The sequence below is a fragment of the Pteronotus mesoamericanus genome, unplaced genomic scaffold, assembly GCF_021234165.1.
Source record: "Pteronotus mesoamericanus isolate MK-2021 breed Mesoamerican mustached bat unplaced genomic scaffold, CSHL_Meso_final scaffold_174, whole genome shotgun sequence".
Lineage (NCBI taxonomy): Eukaryota > Metazoa > Chordata > Mammalia > Chiroptera > Mormoopidae > Pteronotus > Pteronotus mesoamericanus.
Window position 1 is genome coordinate 21,969,599 of NW_026555309.1, and position 22,081 is coordinate 21,991,679.

The following is a 22,081-nucleotide window of genomic DNA, read 5'->3' on the forward strand; positions in this document are numbered from 1 at the left end:
TTTCTGAAGGAGAGTTTTTTGTTGCAGTTCCCTCTTGTTTTTCTCTCCATCATTGTATGTTGGATGTGTTGGGAAAGATAATTTGTCTTTCAGTGTACAAGTTCACAATGATGCACACTCAACCATGGTAGAAGGATTTTCTCTACCTCAAAGATCTTGGATTCAGAGCTAGATTTTATGACTAGATGAGACTTTGGGATTATCTCCCTTTGGGAAGGGGTGAATGTGTTACATGTAAAATATATGTACAGAATATTGAATAGTTGAAAGGGCAGACTGTTCTAGACTCTGCTCACTGTCTATCCTAACAGACATTCTCAAGTTCTCTCTTATAATCTCCAATAGAAGGACTTGAAAAATAAAAAGAATTTAGCTCTCTTTGCAATTAGGAATGGCTGTGCGACACAGTTCTAGCAAATTAGATGAAGGAAATTTATGAGGGCTTCTGGGAAGTTATGATTTAAAACAAAGATATAGCTGGAGCTACCTTTTAACACACAAATGATGTCTTTAGCTTCACAGGCCATTTGTGAAGATGAGGGAAAACCAAGAGTATTTGAGTCATTAATCATGACATAGTTATGTTGAACCAATGATCTCACACAGTCGAACACCTTTCCCCAATGTGAGAAAAATACCCAACCCAATTTTTTTCTGTAACCAATAGTCACATTTTCTGTTGCTTATAGTCAAAAACATTCTTAGTGGAAACACTAGTGAATTTCCATTGTGTGCCAGGGGAACTGTAGAGACATCTAGAATTGTTCTTCAGAATACAGAAGTGGAGTAAAGATGTGCATGTTGATCATTGCCTTGCTACTCAGCTATCTGCTTTTGTCTGTATGTAATGTTTGAAGAATTAAGATCACTTAACACATCTGCTTATATACAAGGTCTGTGCAGAACGTATCCAGCCATGTAATATGAAAAATATGTGAGACATTTATTGAAGAAGATACAAGATATAAGAAACATTGTAAATAGGACAATGACCCCTCAAGTCCCCTTCAAAATAGGCACTTGGGACCTCATACAGTTCTCCCAATAACCATCAGATGCCCTGTGGTATTTTCCTAAATCTCATTGATGGTCTGGAATCTCTTCCTTTTCAAAGGTGATTATAGTTTTGGGAAAAGCCAGAAGTCACAGCGCGCCAAGTCTGGACTATTGGGGTGCTGAGTCACCTGGGTGAATGGATGTTTCACCAAAAAACTCTGCATGATGCATGAGCAGGCACGTTGTTGTGATGAAGCTGCCAATGACCAGTTGCCCATAGCTGCAGCCTTCTTAATCATCTGAATAGTTTCCATAGAGGAATGTTCAAGCTTAATGCAAAATTTGATGTGGATTCATTGCTCTACTTGCTTAGTCATTTCGAATGCAACAGCCACACACTATACATGCTCACTCAACAGCATCTACTGCTCCCACTGACTAGCACAGTGAAGTCATCATTGTTCACGCATGGGCATTCCAGTTCACTCATGGGGTGCCAGGTTACATCAGTGTCATGCAAACTGATCTCATTATATTAACAGTGGCTGGAATTTTTCCAGAGGGCCCTCTATGTTTAGCTTTTATTACAAACAGTTTCTAAAGTTCACATACAATTTTATATTTCCATCAGCAATATATGAAAGTTCTGATTGCACCACAACCTCACCAGCAATTTAGTGTTTTCAGTATTTTATTAATTTAAGTTATTCTACTGAGAGTGAAGGGGTTTAGTTTTTATTTTCAGTTCTTGAATAACTAGTGACATTATACATCATTATTGTTTATTGGTCATCCATATTATTTTTCTTGTGAAACGTCTGTTTAAATGTTTGCTGATTTGTCAAATTTTGTTTTGTCTTTTTATTATTGACTTGCGGGAGTTTTCCTATATATACTCTGAATACAACTATCACATATATGTATTAAGAATATTTTCCCAGTTTATTGCCCACCTTTTCATTTCTTAATGATATGTTTTGGAGAACAGAAAAATTTTAATTTGATAAAGTTCAATTTATTAACTTTTATGTATAGTTTGTGCTTTTTTAGCCTAAAGTATCTCTGCATACCCCAAAGTTGCAAAGATATTCTCTTTGCCATACTTGCTTGTTAATTTTTTTTCCTATATGTTAGAATCAATTTGTTTAGTTCTAAATAAACCAGATAGGTATTTTTTTAAAAACTAGGATCATGTTTAATTATGGATACATTTAGGAATAATTATTATTTTTATTATATTGTATTTATATATTTAAAATTAGAATATGATTTTTGATTTCTTTATTGCCCATTACTTCGCCCAGTAGCATTGTAAATATTAATTGGACATATTTCTCAATAATTTATTTTAAAATTATAAATGAAATATTCAATTTCTTTTTCTACCTATTTTTATATAGGAATATATTATTTTTTGTGTGTTAATATTATACACAGCCACCTTTCTAAATTATATTGTTCATCATAGTTTTCCAATTGTTTCTTTTGCATTTTAACAATGTAAAACCCTGTGACCTGAAAATAATAATTTACTTTCTCCTTTCTCATCTATTTTTCTTGTTTAGTTGCATTAGCCAGAACCTTCAGAACAATCTGAAATAAAAATATATTTACATATACAATTAAATTAATCTATTGTCATTTTGTTGTATTTTTAAATACAGTCAAACCTTGGTTCTCAAATGTCTTTGTTCTTGAACAGTTCAGTTCTCGACCAAGTTGTTCATGAAAACAATGTCTCGGTTGTCTTAACAAAAGTTAGGCTCTTGATCCTCTACCCAACAGCCATTTCATGCTGATAACTGTATGATCAGTCATGCATCTCTCAGGCAACAAAGGAGATTTCAGTTTTTAAACAGATTTTCTTCTTGAACTGTTTTCTGTAGTGAATTAAGTTCAAGAATCAAGGTTCCGCTGTATTTTACAATTGTATAATTACTTTCAAGTTTGTCCCACTGCTCCTGTGCAAACGTGTTTTCCATTTTCCCACTTTTGCTTAGAGATTTCTTGATATACTAATATTCTGTTTTATGATCTTTAAGAGTTGTAAATCATTCGGCTCTCTTTCTTGTTTTGTTACCTTTTGGTCAGCTTCAATTCTAAGAACAGTTACTTGAGGCATGTTAGTTATAGGAATTTGGCTACTAAATGGAGGAAGTGATTATTAAGATAGAGTTGGAGAGTATGGATAAAAAGGGAAATGAAGTTTTTAACATGATGTAAAATTCATATAGATACAAAAGAGGACAATGAAAAGAAAACCAAGCATTTTTCTTACTGATTTCTACCTTTATTTAGGTTTTTTCCTTTCATCTATTGACATCATTAATGTGATTTTTCTTCTTTAACCTGTTGTGTGGTAAATCAAAATCTTGGGTTTTCATAAGCAGCTTTGTGTCCTTAGGATAAAACTAACTTGGTTATAATATAATATTCCTAAAAACATATATGTATATGTATTTCTGAATTTTATTTGTTAATATTTTATTAAAGATTCATCCATCTATGTTCATGAAGGACATTATTAATCTTTATTTGCTGTTCTTCTATGTTCTTTTCTGGTTTTGGTTTTAAGGTTATTTTGACCTCATAAAATGAAATGGTTTAATTCCTTCTCTATGTTTCTGAAAGAATTTGTAGTATGTTTTTTCCCCAAGCATATGATAAAATTCATCAATAAGGCTAAATTGAGTTCTCTGTGGAATGTTACTCAAGGTTTGGCTCAGTTTTAGTTTTTGACTGATTTTAATCTGAGGCTTGATTTTTATTTGGAAATGACATTTTGGTATGTTTTGGTATGGGATTTTTGAAGCATAATATAATGGCTGCAAATTGACTTTTGTCACTAAAAATGACTCCTCTTCTGTGAAGGTTTTTTAGGGGTGACACCTAGTTTGAACAAAATCTTATAGGCCTTTGTGAACTGGAAGGTATTATAAATTTGGGGGTTTGTTTCCCGCAGATTACTTCTCCCATTCAGTTATAGGATAAACTGAATAGAAACCAAATTCTAAGAATAAGAGAGCAGAATATGGGACACTCAAATTGCTTTAAATAATCATTTATATTCTAATGTCTTAGTCTGTCCAGGCTGCTATAACAAAATACCTTTGACTAAGTGGTTTATAATAACACAAGTTTTTCTTCTCACAATTCTGGAGATTGGGAAACCTAAGAACGAGGCACTGGCAAATTCTGAGTCTGGTGAGGGCTCACTTGCATCTTTCCCTGTGCTCCTCACATGGTGGAATGGTGAAGGATTTCTCTCAGGTCTCTTTGATAAAGGCACTAATCCCATTCACAGGGGCTGTGCCCTCTTGACTTAATTACCTGCCAAAGGTCCCACCTTCTAATACCATCACCTTGGGGGTTAGGATTTTAACATATGAATTTCGGGGAAACATCGGTATTCAGCCCAGAGCAACTGGTGTTTTCTAGTCTTGACCTGCTCTCTAGAGTTAGATATCTAACTAACTCTCTATTTGGCATATCTCCTTAGATATATAATAAGTATCTCAAACTTAATATGTAGCCTGCAAAACAGTATCAGTGGCTATCCTGCTCCTTGAACTAATAACCTAGGCATTATTCTTTGTCCTTACTTGACAATTTGATTTTACCACCAGGTCCTGTTGGCTTCTCCTTTTAAAACATAGCTTTCTCTTTCTGTTGCTATCATTTTGCTCTAAGCCACTATAATCTCTCATTTGGACTCCTGAAGTAACTTCCTAATTAGTCTTTCTGCTTCCTTTATCCAACCCCCTCTCCATACTTCTGCTAGGGTAAACTTTCAAAATGTGATCAGATTATATTGTTCTTTAGCTTAAACACCTTATCTGCTTTTTCACACAACTTCTTACTGGACCATACAGGGAAAGGGAATGTATGATCTGGTTTTTATCCTTTTAACATCATCTCATACCAATCTCTACCTCATTGCTTTTTTTCCCAGGCATTTCTGTCACTGAAGCCACCAAGCCCTTTCCTACCTGTAGGTATTTACATATATTGTTTCTTCTACCTGGAATGCATTTTGCCAGCTTTTCACATGGAGAGCTCATTCTCATCTTTGATATCAATTCACCTGTCATCGCTTCAAAGAGGCCTTCTCTGACTGCCCTCTGAAGGATGTTACTCCCATTCAACACTTACTCTCTAGCATGTCACTTTCTAAATTTTCTCCAAAGCACACATGTCGGTTGTTTATTTTTTTACTTGCTTATTGTCTATCTCCCATACTAGACTGGAAGCCCCATAAGAAAAGAACTGGTCTTTTTTTGTCACTGTATGTCTCGTAAGCAGCAAAGGGTTTGGAGCCTAGAATATGTATTGAATAACTGTTTGTCAATTTATGAGTAACTAAATGATTAAATGAAACAGACAGTTTTCATTTAACAACAGTTTTGATATTACTAATTTTTTTCTGCCCTCAATCCAGCATGAGCAGGTTATATACAAAAACGTAAAATGAGTTAATTATTTTATTATTCTTAGAGAAATAACAGCATCATAAAAGCAAAATTGAAGTGGAAAGATTTTAAACTTGTCACTTTGATTTAAGCTTCAATATTATTTAAAATTTTAAAACTTGTGTCTTGCATGTCAGATGAGCCTAGATAAAACTGGCCTCAGGCCAGGTGATTCTTCCTCTGTTGACATCAATTTTCTAATTTTTGGTCCCATCATTTGGTATGATGAGAAATTAGAAATTAAAAGCAAACAGTTTAGTTAGAGAATGAAACAATCATGTCTAATAAAGACATGCAGTTCCCCACTCCTCACTGTGTATTTCAAAAGATTTCTTTATTTGTATCTCAGGGACTAGTTGTCTCCAGGAACAAAATATAGTATTTTCCTTAAGTCTGACAGTACTTACTGCCTCAGAGTCTATTTATCTATACAGAGTAGGTCTTTAAGTGCCATAATCTTGTATCTTAGGGTCTGTTCCATTTTTGAAGGATGTTCTTATTATATTGGATGGTGGAACTAGATTAAAATGGAAATAGACAAGAAGTATATGCTTCTGTTGGGAGCCCTCCAGTGCTTCATTAGAACAGAGTTTCTGGATCCAGGCTATGTAAGAGCCCACCGAAGTATAATGAACCTGGTAGCTGACCAAATTGGATCTCTAAGAATAGCTCTGGATTAGCTCTTGCCATGGACAGAGTAACTGATCTGGGTTTTCAGTGAATAGGTAGTGATTCCTCAGGGGCTTATATCTGCTAGGCAGGATGTGCACTGGAAGCTGGCTTAACTTTTTGTACAGAATTTATTTTTAGGTACTTATCATAAGAGAATTTGCTGAGTTGTTTGTGTGCCTTTTTAAAAAAACAGCACATTGGGATTGAGGGTGTGCTTATTTAGTTGAAGATGGCACCAAATAAGGCTAGTTTTAACTTGAATAGCATAGTATTAGAATTTATTGTGGTGATGAAAAAGCAGGAAAATGACTAATTAAAAGTTAGTGTTCACTAGCAATGCACTGAAAGTAGTCCATACAAGATCCAGACAGAGACAATGAAAATCGAAGGACCACTGACTTGATTAAGTTATTTGGTTTGTGGCGAAGACAGTGTATAGAGAAAGCTTATAATTACTATTGGGATTTAGTTACCATATAGCATATAAGACCATTCATCATTGGACTTATTTTTGTTATGTTCTCTTAAAATTTTTTTCATTGTGGTAAAATGCACAAACATAAAATTTACCATCTTAACCATTTAAAAGTGTACAGTTCAGTGGTATTAAATAAATTAATAATGATGTGCATCCATCACAATCAACCATCACCATAATGTGTTTTATCCTGTAAAACTGAAACTCTGTACCCATTAAACAATAACTCCCCTTTTCTCCTTCCCCTAGCCTTAGCAACTACAATTCTACTTTTTGTCTCTGTGATTTTGAATACTCTTCAGTACCTATATTAGTGGAACCATACTGTATTTGTGTTTTTGTGATTGGCTTTTTCACTTAGCTTAAAGTCCTTAAGGTTTATGTTGTAGCATATGTCAAAATTTTCATCCTTTTTAAGGCTGCATAATATTCCCTTTTGGTATACACCACATTTTGCTTATCCATTTATCCATTGATAGACCTTTGGGGTGTGTCCATGTTGTAGCTACTGTGAATAACACTGCTATAAACATGGTTGTACAAATATTTCCTCAAGGCCCTGCTTTCAATTTCTTTGAGTATATACCCAGAAGTGGAATTGCTGGCTCATATGGTAATTTTTAAGTTTGGGAGGGAACCACCAAACTGTTATCCATAGCAATTAAACCATTTTTTATTCCCACCAGTAGGATTAAAAGGCTCTAATTTTGCCACATCCTCACCAGCACTTACTGTTTTATTGTAATTAGTATAGTAGCCATCCTAATTAGTGGGAGTGAGGTGGTATCTCACAGTAGTTTCTATTTGCCTTTCCCTTCGATTAGTGAGGTTTCCCTGTTTTTCTGTGCTTTTGGACATTTGTATATCTTCTTTTGAGAAATGTCTATTCAAGCCCATTTTTGAACTTGCTTAGTCTCGTGGTCAGGAGTGAAGAAGGCTGAATGTTACAAAAAATAGCAGAGATGGCATTTCAGACATTGATCTTGAAAAGTGTTTATTTTGAGCCCCTAACTTTCAAAATACCTCATTACATATTTTTAAGATGACATCTAACATTTTCATCATATATTTAAATGGTTGCAAATGGTATAATTTCTAGCATACTATTAACACATTTTACGGTACAGCTGTTATATCCTTTAAAAATTTGTACAGTGGAATTAAAAGAACATCAGTTTGATAATTTCTATTATCATTAAAAATCAAATGAACAATGAACTCATTTGTAGCAGTTGGAAATTTCCTTTCTTAGTTTTCTTTGAAAATATATTTACATTCCATTTTCTTCATGGTATTTTATCTTTATGTGATATGTTTTTTACTAGAAGTCTTTAAAAATCACCTTCTTATATTGTTTCAATAAAGTATGTATATGAAGTTAATTATTTAAATATTTCCAATGACCATAAGGCTTAAAGTTTTGAAAAATTTCTAATGAATTGAGTTTAATTATGGTAATTATTAATATTAATAATAAATTATCTTCAAAAATTGTTTTATATTATATATCAGCTGACCACTCATTTAGGTCAGTATTAATTTACAATTGCTTAAAATAACATAAATACAAATTTAAATTAAAATCATTAAATACATGAAATAAAATTTTACTAGAAATTCACTTCTTGGTGAGGTGGATGGGACTGGTTTTCTTTTAAACTTTGTTCATAAATCCATGTATGGATATTACTTATTATAGACCAAGACAGAATTCAACATCAATTCTAGTTGTATTTGCTTTATTTTTATAGATGCAAGTACTGAGGACATTTATTCATGCTAATGACTAGATGTGAATATAGCTTTTGTTGCAACAATTGATTCAATTCTTTGAATTCTGTCCAAGGTCCGGACAGTGAATATAGTAATCTATCATTAAATAATTAAGTTATATATTAGATGACTTTTCATTTAGGTTTTTCTATAATTTATTAAAAGCAAAGAATTGAGAACACCAAGCTCACAGAATGTTTTATTATCCAGTTAGTGATTCAGTCTTTCAGTTTCCAGGAGTCATATCACAAAGCCTTTACTGAAACTTATCAAATGACTATTATTCTTAGTAATTTTTCACTTAAAGGCATCTTGTTTAAATCAATACACTAAAAAAGATTTTGAAAATGTTGATTAAAATCAACATTTAAATAAAATTATATAAACTGTAAGTATACAATTCTATGATACATACAATTGTATATTGCATTGTGAGTTTACAACTCAAAGTCAAATCTGTCACCATACATTTGACTCTCTTTACACTTTCCTACCCCCACACCACCCCTTTTTCCTCTGGTAACCACCGTACCATTGTCTATGTCTATGAGTTTTTGTCTGTGTTTTATGTTTGTTTATTTGTTGCTTTCAGCCAAATCATATAGTTCTTGACTTTTTCTCTTTGACAGTTATTCCCAAATATATATATACCCTTATGTTCATTGCAGCATTATTCATGATGGCCAATTACAACATATGTTGATAAAATTATTTTGCCTTTTCACATGCTTTAAATTATTTTTATAACCATCTTAAAACTGGATATTTAAGTCTTTCAGTTATAGAAAATATGGAACATATGAGCCATAGGCAAAGATAGTTCTTGTCTTCAAACCAATTAGCCAAATGAAACATTCTGAAAAAGTCTCACTTTTCAATTTAAATAAACATATTAATACACATCCTTTGATAATCTAAATGTGCTTTCTTTCTTAAAAAACATTTTTTCAAATTTATTTTTTATAGGGGAAGAGAGGCAGAAAGAAAAGGAGAGAAACATCAATGTGTGGTTGCCTCTCACGTGCCCCCCACTGGGGACCTGGCCTACAACCCAAGCATGTGCCCTGACTGGGAATTGAACCAGCAACCCCTTGCTTTGCACGCTGGCACTCAATCTACCGAGCCACACCAGCCAGGGCTATAAATGTGATTTCTTTTTTTTTTTCCCCTCATTAAACTCTTTTAATGGGTCTCAAAATTCTGTGACAGATTTTGGTCAAGTTGTTTCCATTAAAAAGTACTGATTTTAAAAACTAATAACTTAAAAACTGCCACACACAAAAAAACCAAATGGTCCACAAAACATTCTCCTTTCCTTCTGAAGGTTTTACTATGCATTGTAATCATTAGCCAGTCCTTTACTATTAAACTTAAGTGGCCAATTGAGACAAACAGTTCTGAGGCCGTTCTTCCACCACTGATTAAGACTGGGGTGGGAGGTATTGGGGATAATAGTCATTTAGCCTTCTGAGCTTTCTGGGCAGACTTGGTGACTTTGCCAGCTCCAGCTGCCTTCTTGTCCACTGCTTTGATGACACCAACAGCAACTGTCTGTCCCATGTCACGAACGGCAAAGCAGCCTAGAGGGGGATAGTCAGAGAAGCTTTCAACACACATGGGCTTGCCAGGAACCATATCAACGATGGCAGGATCACCAGATTTCAAAAACTTCGGGCCATCTTCCAGCTTTTTCCCAGAACGACGATCAATCTTCTCCTTCAGCTCAGCAAATTTGCAAGCAATATGAGCTGTGTGACAATCCAGAACAGGTGCATAACCAGCACTGATTTGGCCAGGATGGTTGAGGATAATCACCTGAGCTGTGAAGCCAGCTGCTTCCATTGGTGGGTCATTTTTGCTGTCACCAGCCACATTGCCATGACGAAAATCTTTGACAGACACGTTCTTGACATTGAAGCCCACATTGTCCCCAGGAAGAGCTTCACTCAAAGCTTCGTGGTGCATTTCAACAGATTTGACTTCAGTTGTAACATTGACTGGAGCAAAGGTGACCACCATGCCAGGTTTGAGAACACCAGTCTCCACACGGCCCACAGGGACAGTACCAATACCACCAATTTTGTAGACGTCCTGGAGGGGCAGACGCAGGGGCTTGTCAGTTGGACGAGTTGGTGGCAGGATGCAATCCAGAGCTTCAAGCAGCGTGGTTCCACTGGCACTGCCATCTTTGCGGGTGACTTTCCATCCCTTGAACCAAGGCATGTTAGCACTTGGCTCCAGCATGTTGTCGCCATTCCAACTAGAAATTGGCACAAATGCTACTGTGTCAGGGTTGTAGCCAATTTTCTTAATGTAGGTGCTGACTTCTTTAACAATTTCCTCATATCTCTTCTGGCTGTAGGGAGGCTCAGTGGAATCCATTTTGTTAACACCAACAATCAGCTGTTTCACATCCAGTGTGTAAGCCAGAAGGGCATGCTCAGGGGTCTGCCTATTTTTGGAGATCCCTGCTTCAAACTCACCAACGCCATCAGCAACATCTCAGGAAAGCACAATCAGCCTGAGATGTGCCTGTAATCATGTTTTTGATAAAGTCTCTGTGTCCTGGGGCATCAATGATGGTCACGTAATACTTGATGGTTTCGAATTTCCGTAGGTAGATATCAATGGTGATACCACGCTCACGTTCAGCTTTCAGTTTATCCAAGACCCAGTCATACTTGAAGGAGCCCTTCCCCATCTCAGTGGCCTCCTTCTCAAATTTTTTGATGGTTCTCTTGTCGATCCCACCACATTTGTAGATCAGAGGGCCAGTAGTGGTAGACTTGCTGGAATCTATGTGTCCAATGACGACAATGTTGATGTGAGTCTTTTCCTTTCCCATTTTGGCTTTGATTTAGTGGTGGTTTTCTTGACACCTGTGTTCTGGCGGCAAACCCGTTGCAAAAAAGGTAAATGTGATTTCTTAATGTGACAAAAGTTATGTATGCGTGGATCACATTTACTCATTTCTCACTTGAAAATATTTAACATTATATGTTAATATTATAGTAATAATATTTCCCATTTTAATGATAGCATCTGATACTCAAAGACTCAACTTTAGAGGAAGTTTCATAATATGAGTGTTCTCAATATAGGATTAAAAATTCTGGTCTTATCCATAAGGCTTTAAAAAATATTTTATTGATTATGCTATTACAGTTGTCCCACTTTCTTTTCTCCCTTTATTCCTCTCTGCCCTGTACCAAACCTCCCACCAGCATTTCCACCCACCCTCCCCCAAGTTCATGTCAACGGGTTGTGCATATATGTCCTTTGGCTTCTCCATTCCTTATACTATTCTTGATCTCCCCCTGTCTATTTTGTACCTACCAGTCATGCTTCTTATTCCCTGTACCTTTTCCCCCATTCTCTCCCCTCCCTCTCCCTGCTGATAACCCTCCATGTAATTTCCATTTCTGTGATTCTGTTCCTGTTCTAGTTGTTAGTTTGTTGGTTTTTTTTTTAGGTTCAGTTGTTGATAGTTGTGAATTTGTTGTCATTTTACTGTTCATAGTTTTGATCTTCTTTTTCTTAGATAAGTCCCTTTAATGTTTCATACAATAAGGGCTTGGTGATGATGAACTCCTTTAACTTTACCTTATCTGGGAAGCACTTTATCTGCGCTTCCATTCTAAATGATAGCTTTGCTGGGTAGAGTAATCTTGGATGTAGGTCCTTGTCTTTCATGATTTTGAAAACTTCTTGCCAGTCCCTTCTTGCTTGCAAGGTTTCTTTGGAGAAATCAACTGTTAGTCTTACGGGAACTCCTTTGTAGGTAACTCTCTCCTTTTCTCTTGCTGCTTTTAAGATTCTCTCCTTGTCTTTAATCTTGGGTAACTTAATTATGATGTGCTTTGGTGTATGCTTCCTTGTATCCAACTTCGTTGAGACTCTCTGACCTTCCTGGATCTCCTGGAAATCTGTTTCCTTGGCCAGATTGGGGAAGTGCTCCATTCTTTTTTCAGATAGGTTTTCAATTTCTTGCTGTTCCCCTTCTCCTTCTGACACCCCTCTAATTCAGATGCTGGAACATTTAAAGTTGTCCTAGAGGTTCCTAAGCCTCTCCTCATTTTTCTGAATTCTTGCTTCTTCATTCCATTCTGGTTGAATGTTTATTTTTCCCTTCTGCTCCAAATTGTTGATTTGAGTCCTGGTTTCCTTCTCTTCACTGTTGGCTTCCTGTATATTTTTCTTTGTTTCACTTTGCATAGCCTTCACTTTTTCCTCCATTTTGCAACCATACTCAACCATTTCTGTGAGCATCCCGACTACCGGTGTTTTGAACTGTGCATCTGATAGGTTGGCAATCTCTTCATCACTTAGTTCTTTTTTTTTTGGAGTTTTGATCTGTTCTTTCCTTTGGGCCATGTTTCTTTGCCTCATTAGACCTGTTATGTTGTAAGGAGTGGAGCCTTAGGTATTTGCCAGGGTGTGGTGACTCACATGGTTGTGTTCTGGGGGATGCATCAGGGAAGGAGCAGTGCTGCTTGTTCTGTTCTCGGCTGGCTTTCCGTCACTTCCCCTGCTACCTATAAGCAAATTGGGCCATTTGGTGCTGATTTCCAGGTGGGTGGGTTTGTGTACATTCTAGAACCCAGTAGGTCTCTCCATCAAACTCTACAGTGAGGCTGGGAGTTTCTCCCACCACCACAACCCCCACGGATTTTTACAGCCAGAGGTTTTGAGGCTTTCTTTTCCCATGCTGGAACCCTGGGTTGCACGGCCTGTCTTACTCCCCAGTTTTCCTCCCATTTTTTCTGCATGCAAATGTGGGACCACCTGGTCCGCCAGCCCCCGCCTCACCCACCCAGTCCTCCAGCTGCTGTCTTGACGTGCATGTCGTCTCTGCTCTAACTGCCCTCCTACCAGTCTGGATGAATGTTTCTTCTTTAACTCCTTGGTTGTCAGACTTCCATACAGTTTAATTTTCTGGCAGTTGGGGTTATTTTTTGTGTTAAAATTTGTTGTCTTTTAGTTGTGCAAAGAGGCAAAGTGTAGATACACTACGCCTCCATCTTGGCTGGAAGTCAAGGCTGGTGTTTTTTTGTTTTTGTGATTAATTACTAAATCAATTTGTCATTAAGATCCTTATATTCATTGCCAGCTCAGTCCAAAATAACCTGAACATCCATGTTCACATTTTTGAAATCTCTTTACTGGTTAATTCTTGGGTGAATCTCAGTGTGCCATATTTTAATCAGTTATACTGTTTTCAGTATTTCTGGGAATGATTGGAAATATCTATAGATTACTCAGTCTTAAAGTAATAATTTCTGTCTACCACAGTGGTTGCCACAATCTGCTGAACAAAGCCTCCTGTGATTTTATGAACTCTCCAAAGTATAGTAGTATCTATACAGGTTTTATAAAATTGTACTGATAGACTTACCAGCTTACATGTTTTTAGCTATTCTCTTGTGGAACAGAATAATAACTTTTTTGTCCTGTAAGATTTTCTAGCTTTAGCAATGAGCAATATTAATTTGTAAAAGTTCCAAAGCCAGTATTAATTACTGCTTGTCAGTTGCTAATATCCTCAGTTTACCTTTTATAACATTACTAGTTTTCTTTTGGGTTTGAATGTTTTACAAATATATCATGCTGCAAGAGAGATGATTTCATACACTTGTTTCACAATAATGTCTCAAGAATAGAGCCTCTGAAGGTCTCTCTGGAACAATGCATCCTGGAACGAATTGCATGTTATTAAATAGCATTAGTTTATTATTGGATAGCATATCATGAACAAGCTTTATAAGGTATGATCTACTTTATTAGCAATTAAGATATTTTTATAAAAAATAAGACCAGTTTACAAAGATAATATCAACTGCTTCTTACCCTCAAATTATATTTTTCAGTATTATTGCAATGAGAATTAGGTTTTTCATATGTCTTTTCTCAGTTTGTCAGGCAGTACGTTGTTTAGTCATGAGTATATAACTATAGCATCCCTAATGTTCTCTGAACACAGAAGAAAACTGCACATTAATTAGCAATTATTAGTGTTATTTGTTGATACAACTCTACTTATATCAATATGTAATCTATAAGTGTATGGTATATTTAATGTATTTATAACAGGAAGTAGTCACATATTTCTGTCTTCTCAAGCCATTTGCCAATTTTCTATAATAAATACTTTACAAATGTACTTAGAAACTAAGTTATAAAAATCATTATTACATGGAGAATGAAGTTGCTCACCTTCAGTTTCTATTCCATTGAGGTGACACCTGTGTCTGATTTGTAAATATTCTCTAAAATTTGTTAACTCTAGATTATCAACATGGAAAAACTCACATAAATAGTTGATTTACAATTTATCAGCTATCAAGATCATTAATAACAACTGAAGTTTCCTTTGTATCATTTCCTATAAACAATCACCACCTCTATTCCTGGATTATTTGTCTTATGGTTTTGTTGATATCTCAGATTCTTCTGTTTACTTATATCCTGCAAACATAATAGTATATGCTCTAGGAAGTATTTGAGAAAACACAATTAAATTGGTTAGATGGATCTAAAGATTCTCCACAAAGTATATACCTTTCCTGAAGAATTTTTATAAATGATCTTTACCAACCTAAGGAAATGATGCACTTTATTCTTATTTCTCTTACCAAGTTAAGGAAATACACCTGCATTTCTAGTTTTCTAAGAGTTACTTTGAAACATAAAATGATATTAAATTTTGTCAAATGCTTTTATTCATATATTGAGATAATCATATAATTTTTTTTCTTTAGTCTCTTATGTTGAGTTAACTAGATTTTCTGATGTTGTACCATCCTTACATTCCTGGGGTTACATGGTAGTTGATTATGATATGACATGATTTTTAGTTGTCTTGGATTTTGTTATTTAAATTTTAGGTTCTGTATACTTGTGAGTAAAATTGGCCTATGCTTTTCTTGTCTTTGGTCAGAATTACATTTGCCTCAAACAGTGAGTGGCTTTTGTTTTTATTAAATCTAACTTTATGGAACAATTTATATAGGATATGAATTAGTGGTTTCTTTAAAGTTTGGTAAATTTTCCTGGAAAACGGTAACAATTGGTATAGGCACGCTTTTTACATGCCTTTGGCTCACCTCATATGGCACGTGGAAATGGCTCCTGAACATACCAAGAGCTTCTTGCATCGCTCTTACTAAGCATTTTATGGCCAAAGGACTAGGCTTAACCTGAAAGGGAGAGACAGGATTGCCAATGAGCTAATAGTTAAATCCCCCTCCTCCTTGCCTCTTAGTGGGATGACTCAGACTAAGCTCCAATTGCCCTCAGACATAATCTGCTCTTTAGCTGACTGTTTATTGGCTTTTTTCCCTTCCATGTTTCCCTTCCCCACTCTTCCATTGTACTTTTTGGGATCATCTAACAAATAAAGAAAGTACTCTGTATTTAGATCTTTCGCTTAGGATCTGATTGGTGAAACTCAGAATAAGACAAAAAACATCTAGGCCTGAGATTTCTGTAGAAGTAGAAGAGGTATTTGAAGTATTTTTTAAAATTTATAATTGACATAACATAAAATTCACCATTTTAAAGTATACAGTAGTGTTTCTTTTAGCCTCTCACATATTCACAATGTTATACAACTATAACCACTATCTAATTCCAGAACGTTTCCAACACCCTGAAAAGAAACCCTGCACCCATTAGCAATCCCTACTATCCCCCATACCCAGGCAAGCACTGATCTGCTTTATTTCTGTATGGATTTACATATTCTAGATATTTCATGGAAATATTCATATAATATGTGATATTTTGTGTCTGGCTTCTTTCATTTAGCTTACTACTTTAAAAATCCATCTGTGTTGTAGTAAGAATTAGTACTTTATTCCTTATTATGACTGAATAATATTCCATTGTATGGATATACCACATTATTCGCTCACCAATTGAAGGACATTGTATTGTTTATACTTCTTGGCTATTATGAATAATGTTTCTAGGAACATAAATTTACAAGTTGTTCTGTAAACATGTGTTTTCAATTATCTTGGGTATTACATGGTAGTGGAATTGCTGGGTTATATAGTAATTCTATGTTTAAGTTTTTGAAGAACTGTCAAACTGTTTTCTACAGTGTACCATTTTATGTTTCTATCATCAATGTACAAGCATTAGTTACAATATCCTACATCCTTGCTAACACTTGTTATTTTCCTTTTTAAAAAATTATATTCATTCCATTGGGTGTGAGGTTCATTTGGGTTTAGTTACAACTATGATAAAATTTTTTAACTTTTTGAAATAGTTTTATTGAGGGTAATTATTTAAAAAAACCTCTGCACATTTAAATACAATTTGATGGGTTTGAATATATGCATACACCTATGAAAATAATACCACCATAGTCAAGGTGATAAACATACCTATCACCTCAAAAACAGACAAAGAGATAAGTAAATGTGGTTTTTCTCCTTCCCTCTCTGTAAGAGACCTAGTAAGATTCTAAAATCAATTAGGATACTTCAAAAGTAGGACCTTTATTGAACAAGTTTGGAAACCTCTGAGATAAACTATACCTATTTTACTTGCATTTAAATATTTAAGCAATTTTAGTGTACATAAAAATAATCTTAAAATACTTTATTTCTGCATTTTGAGTTTATTAAGCAAATGTTTTATCAGAAAAATATTTTATAATAATACTTGAATCTGGAAAATTATTTTTTATGAATTTATTTTATTAACTTTTACATTATTTTTTATTGTATTTTTTCCATTACCATTTATTGCCTCATACCCTCTTTTACCTCCACCCCCACACCCTCCCTGCAATCACTATGCTGTTGTCTGTGTCCATAAGTTTTTAATTTGTAAAGTTCTTAAAGATTATTTTTTTAGAGACAATTTTATGAAGCTCATAGTATTTGGATTATGGAAATGTGCTAAGCAAACAGAGATATAACAATTATTAATTGTAGTATAGTTATTGTTAATTGTTAATATATTAATTTTCTCATTCCTTGCACACACCTTGGTGTTTTCCAGGCACTTGGAATATAGGAGTGAATTAAAATAGACTAACATTTCTTACCTTGCTGGAGGATGTATTCTAATTAGGAGATGCATGTAACAACTGAGATAAATAAATTATAAAAAGTGTAAGAGTTCTGGAGAAAATTAAAATTTGAGATAGTTAATTTTGAGTATTTTAGTTTGTATGGCCTTGAAAAGTGACAGTTGAACAATGACCTGAAAGAGCTGAGGAGTTAGCATTGCAGATATTTAGGGTGAAAGCAGTACAGATTGAAGTAACAGCAAATACAAAGGTCCTGTGTCAGGACGATGCTGGACAGTTCGAAAGAAGAGCAAGGAAATCACTGTGGCTGGAGCAGAGCAAGTGGGTCAGAGTCGTGAGAAACAAGGTTAGAGTGAGATTGCAGAGGACCTTTGGGATCATTTTAAGAACTTTGGAATTTATTCTGAGCAAAGTGGGGAATAGTAAAGATTGTGACAAAAATAGTGATAGGATGTGACTTTCATTGTAAGACACTTTAAAAAGTTTGTTTTGACTGTTTTGTTGCAGTAGGTTAATGAAGAGGATGAGAAGAGGGTGGAGCCTGGGAGACAGGCTCTGAGGTTATTATAATAATTTAGGTAGGTGATGGTGGTGACTTAGATTAGGGTGGTTTGTGGCAGAGGTGGTGAGATGTCATCTCTATAGATATATTTTTAAAGTAAAACCAAAAAATTTTCTCATGGAATGTACAAGGTCTCTCCAGAAGGTATCCAGCCATGTAATATGAAAAATAGTGACTTTTATTGAAGAAGATACAGGAAACAGTACATAGGACAACAAAGACACCTCAGTCCCCTTCAAAGCAGGCACCTTGGGACCTCACACAGCTCTCCTGTTCTCCATCAGCTGCCCTGTCAGATCTTCCTGAATCTCATCAATGGTCTGAATTCTCTTCCCTTTCAAAGGTGATTTTAGGGAAAAGCCAGAAGTCATAGGGCCCCAAATCTGGGCTGTTAGTGGGGGCTGTGTCACCTGGGTGACATGATGCATGAGTGGGTACGTTGTCGTAACCAGTTGCCCATAGCTGTGGCCCTCTGAATCATCAGGATATTTTTCTGAGGAGGAATGTTCATGCTTAATGCAAAATTTGATGCAGATTCGTTGCTCTACTTGCTGTCATTTTGAATGCATCGGCCACATAGTACACATGCTCACTCATTGTCTACCACTCCCACTGACTAGTATAGTGAAGTTTCATCGTTGTTCACTCATGCCCGTTCCAGTCCACTCTCCTTGGCTGCCAGGTTACATCGATGTCACATAAACTATCCTTGTTATATTAACAATGGCTGGACTTCTTCTGGACAAACCTTGTATCTGGGATATGGGAGAAAAAGATACTTTTCATCATTTTTGGCTGGAGGTAAACTGGGAAGATGGAGAGTTTCCCTTATCTGCCTTGAGTGAGACTGTGGATAGAGCAGTTTTAGGGGAAGTAGTTTTCGCTGTTAATTTTGAGATGAGTCAAAATAAAAATTCACTGAAACTTACATGTAGACTGTACTTTTAATTTTGTGTTGTGATAGTGTTGTGATAAGTCATTCTTTTAGAATAGTAAATCTCCCTTGGATGGGCCAAACTGGACTTGCTTTACATTGAATTTGATTTAAAAATAGGTCAGACTACTGTATGTGCTTAGTGATGTTATTGCCTTTTAGCAGTTATAGGAGCAAGAAACACAATTTGCAAAAGGAAGTCCATGTAGTAGTCCATGGCTTCTGAAGATTTCCCTGAAGAAATCATGGAGGATCCCAAATAGTTTTGTCTGTTAACTTTAAAGTTTTTAATAATTACTAGAGAGAATCTGAGGAACAGGTAAATGAAACTATACTTTGAACTTTTTCTCTAAAAAATAACTCTTCCTTAAAAATTTTTCCTCCCCAAGAGTGTTCTCACGATTTCCACATCACCATATTTTTGTTAGTATTTCCTTTGTGTTGTTTGTAGTTTTACTTATAGTTCTCTTCAATTTAGATAATGCATCATCATCTTTACCATCTGTTAACTTTCATATAATTATGTTCTGGCTCCCTTCTTTTTATAAATTATCCTCTTTAGAAATAGGCATGTCCTATTTTTCATTTTATTTTATTCTTTGAAAAAATTTTATTGTATTTTTCCTATGACTATTTGTCCCCCTCCACCCATTCCCCTCCCATCCACTCCCCTGCAACTGGTTTTCATTTTAAAAGAAACCTTCTTGGGGAATATGCTTTCTATTTTAAGAAAACTTATGGGGGCAAGGGAAAGTGGTGGGGGTAGGCAGAGACAAATGTATTTGAGAAAAAGATAAAAATAAAGGAAGAAAACTTAAACTTGCTTAATTTTACTTTAAATTTATTGGAATTATTTTATAGTTCTATAATTTAAACATAACCTTTAAGTTCCTCTAAATGGTGAAGAAGAAAACTGTCAACTGATAGAATATTTGTATTTATTGAATCTGTAGTCAATTAATATGCCATGGAAAGTAATTATTCTAATTAATATTATCACATATTGTTATGTGAATAATGATACTCTTTCAACTAATTTTTAATTTTATTGAAGTTATGGTTTTAACTGAAACTTATTTTTAGGGAAAAAAGTAGGTTAACAAAGTAGTACAAAATGCAATCAAGCCTTTGGGACCAGTTTGAACAAAGTGCTATAGCACAGACTAGTGGGAAAATGTAATTATTGCATAAATGTTCATGTTTTTTAATCTTGCTGAATATACTTACTGTTGTAAAAGTTATCTTTTCTTGAAAAATAACTTAGAGAAATTTAAGCTTAAAATGCAATTCTGAATTAAAATAAGATTTAAAAGTCAAATATTTATTTTAGAGGCAATAATTACTTATTCTGATAGCCCTATACAATTCTTTTCAGTGATTAATTTTTGGCAGCCACTTCTGTGGTTTTCTGATAAAACTTAATTTAGAACAGAAAATTTTTAAAAATATCATATACCTTGATGAAAAGGAAAATAAAATCAACACTACAAAATATGTACAGTTAATTGGTTACCTTGGACATAATTGCCTGACTACTTTACACATACACATCCATAACCTCCCCCACAAAGTATGCCAAATTGTATTTTAAAAATTACATTTGTATGAAAATTCAGTAATTTGTTCTCAATTAACTAATATGTTTATGTTAAATACACATTGACTTTTAGTGTAATTATGAACATCAGTAAATATTTTCACTAGTCTAATTAACCTTAATTGGTTACTACTGTTTCATTCCCAGTTATGCATTCCAATCGTCTCCCATTTTTTTTCTTTTCCCTTTTGTTCATTTTGAAATATTTAATATATGGGAAGACATTTAGAGAATAATACAAGCCAGTTATTCAAATCTTAAACTATTTTCATATATGGTTTTTTAGAGATAAAGCAATTATCTTGAATACTTAATTATTCTACATATTTTTACTTGTATAGTTCAATTTTATACATATATGCTGCTAAACCATATACAGTTTTATTTTGCAAGGTTTTTAACTTTATATTATGGAACACTTTATTTTTCTGAAATTTCTTTAACTATGAGAGTTATCTTAAAAGTTAGATTTATCCAAATCTAATTCATTTATTTGACTGCTGAATATAATTCTTCTGCATGAATATGCTATAGTTTATTCATTTTCATGTTGATTTAGGTTATCTAAATTATTTTCTTAAGAAAAATAGTACTCAATAAATATACCTGTTCGTATCTTCTTGTGCCTGTGTAAGAATTTCTCTAAGGTTTCTGGATTATAAATTATATAAGTAGCCATTTCTGGTTTCACTAGATCTTGCAGAATGTCTCTCCAAACTGATTGAAAATAGTTTACAGTCCTGAGAGGAATGTTTATATTGGTTCCTCTACTTCTTCTCTGATGCTTGGTATTTTCAGACTTAAAATGTTGCCAAACCGATGAGTGTGAATAGTAACTCATTGTTTTAAATTTGTATTTTTTGGCTGATGTTTTTATTTGTTTATGGTCCCATTGGGTTTCTCTCTGGAATTGTGTATTCATTCCTTGACCTATTATTCTATTGTGATGTTTGTTTATTTCTTTTTCCTTTTTTTAAATTAAAATTTTTTGATTATGCTATTACACTTGTCCTGAATTTTTTCCTCTTTGTCTCCCCCACCACCCTCTTACTCCCTCAGGCAATCCCCTCACCATTGTTCATGTCCATGAGTTATGTGTGTAAGTTCTTGGCTACTCCATTTCCTATACCGTACTTTATATCCCCATGGTTATTCTGTAACTACTTGTTTGTACTTCTTAATCCCCTCACCTCTTCACCCGTTCCCCCTGCCCCTCTCCCATCTGGGAAATATCAAAATACTCTCCATAGCAACTACTCTGTCTCTGTTCTTGTTTGCTCAGTTTGTTTTTTAGATTCTATTGTTGATAGATTTATATATTTTTGCCATTATATTGTTCATAGTTTTGATCTTCTTTTTCCTAAATAAATCCCTATAACATTTCATATAATAATGGTTTGGTGATCATGAACTCCTTTAGTTTTTTTCTTGTCTGGGAAGGTCTTTATCTGCCCTTTGATTCTAAATGATATCTTTGCTGGGTAGAGCAAACTTGGCTGTAGGTCCCTGCTTTCCATGACTTTGAATATTTCTTGACAATGCCTTCTAGCCTGA

General features: G+C 34.6%; 1 protein-coding gene and 1 pseudogene across 8 annotated transcripts in view; one reads left to right on the forward strand and one right to left on the reverse strand.

Moving 5' to 3' along the window:
- RIMS2 (regulating synaptic membrane exocytosis 2) overlaps positions 1-22,081 on the forward strand; it is a 473,698-nt gene that overhangs the window by 108,017 nt on the left and 343,600 nt on the right. The window lies entirely within an intron of this gene.
- Positions 9,844-11,248, reverse strand: LOC129084266 (elongation factor 1-alpha 1-like; annotated as a pseudogene).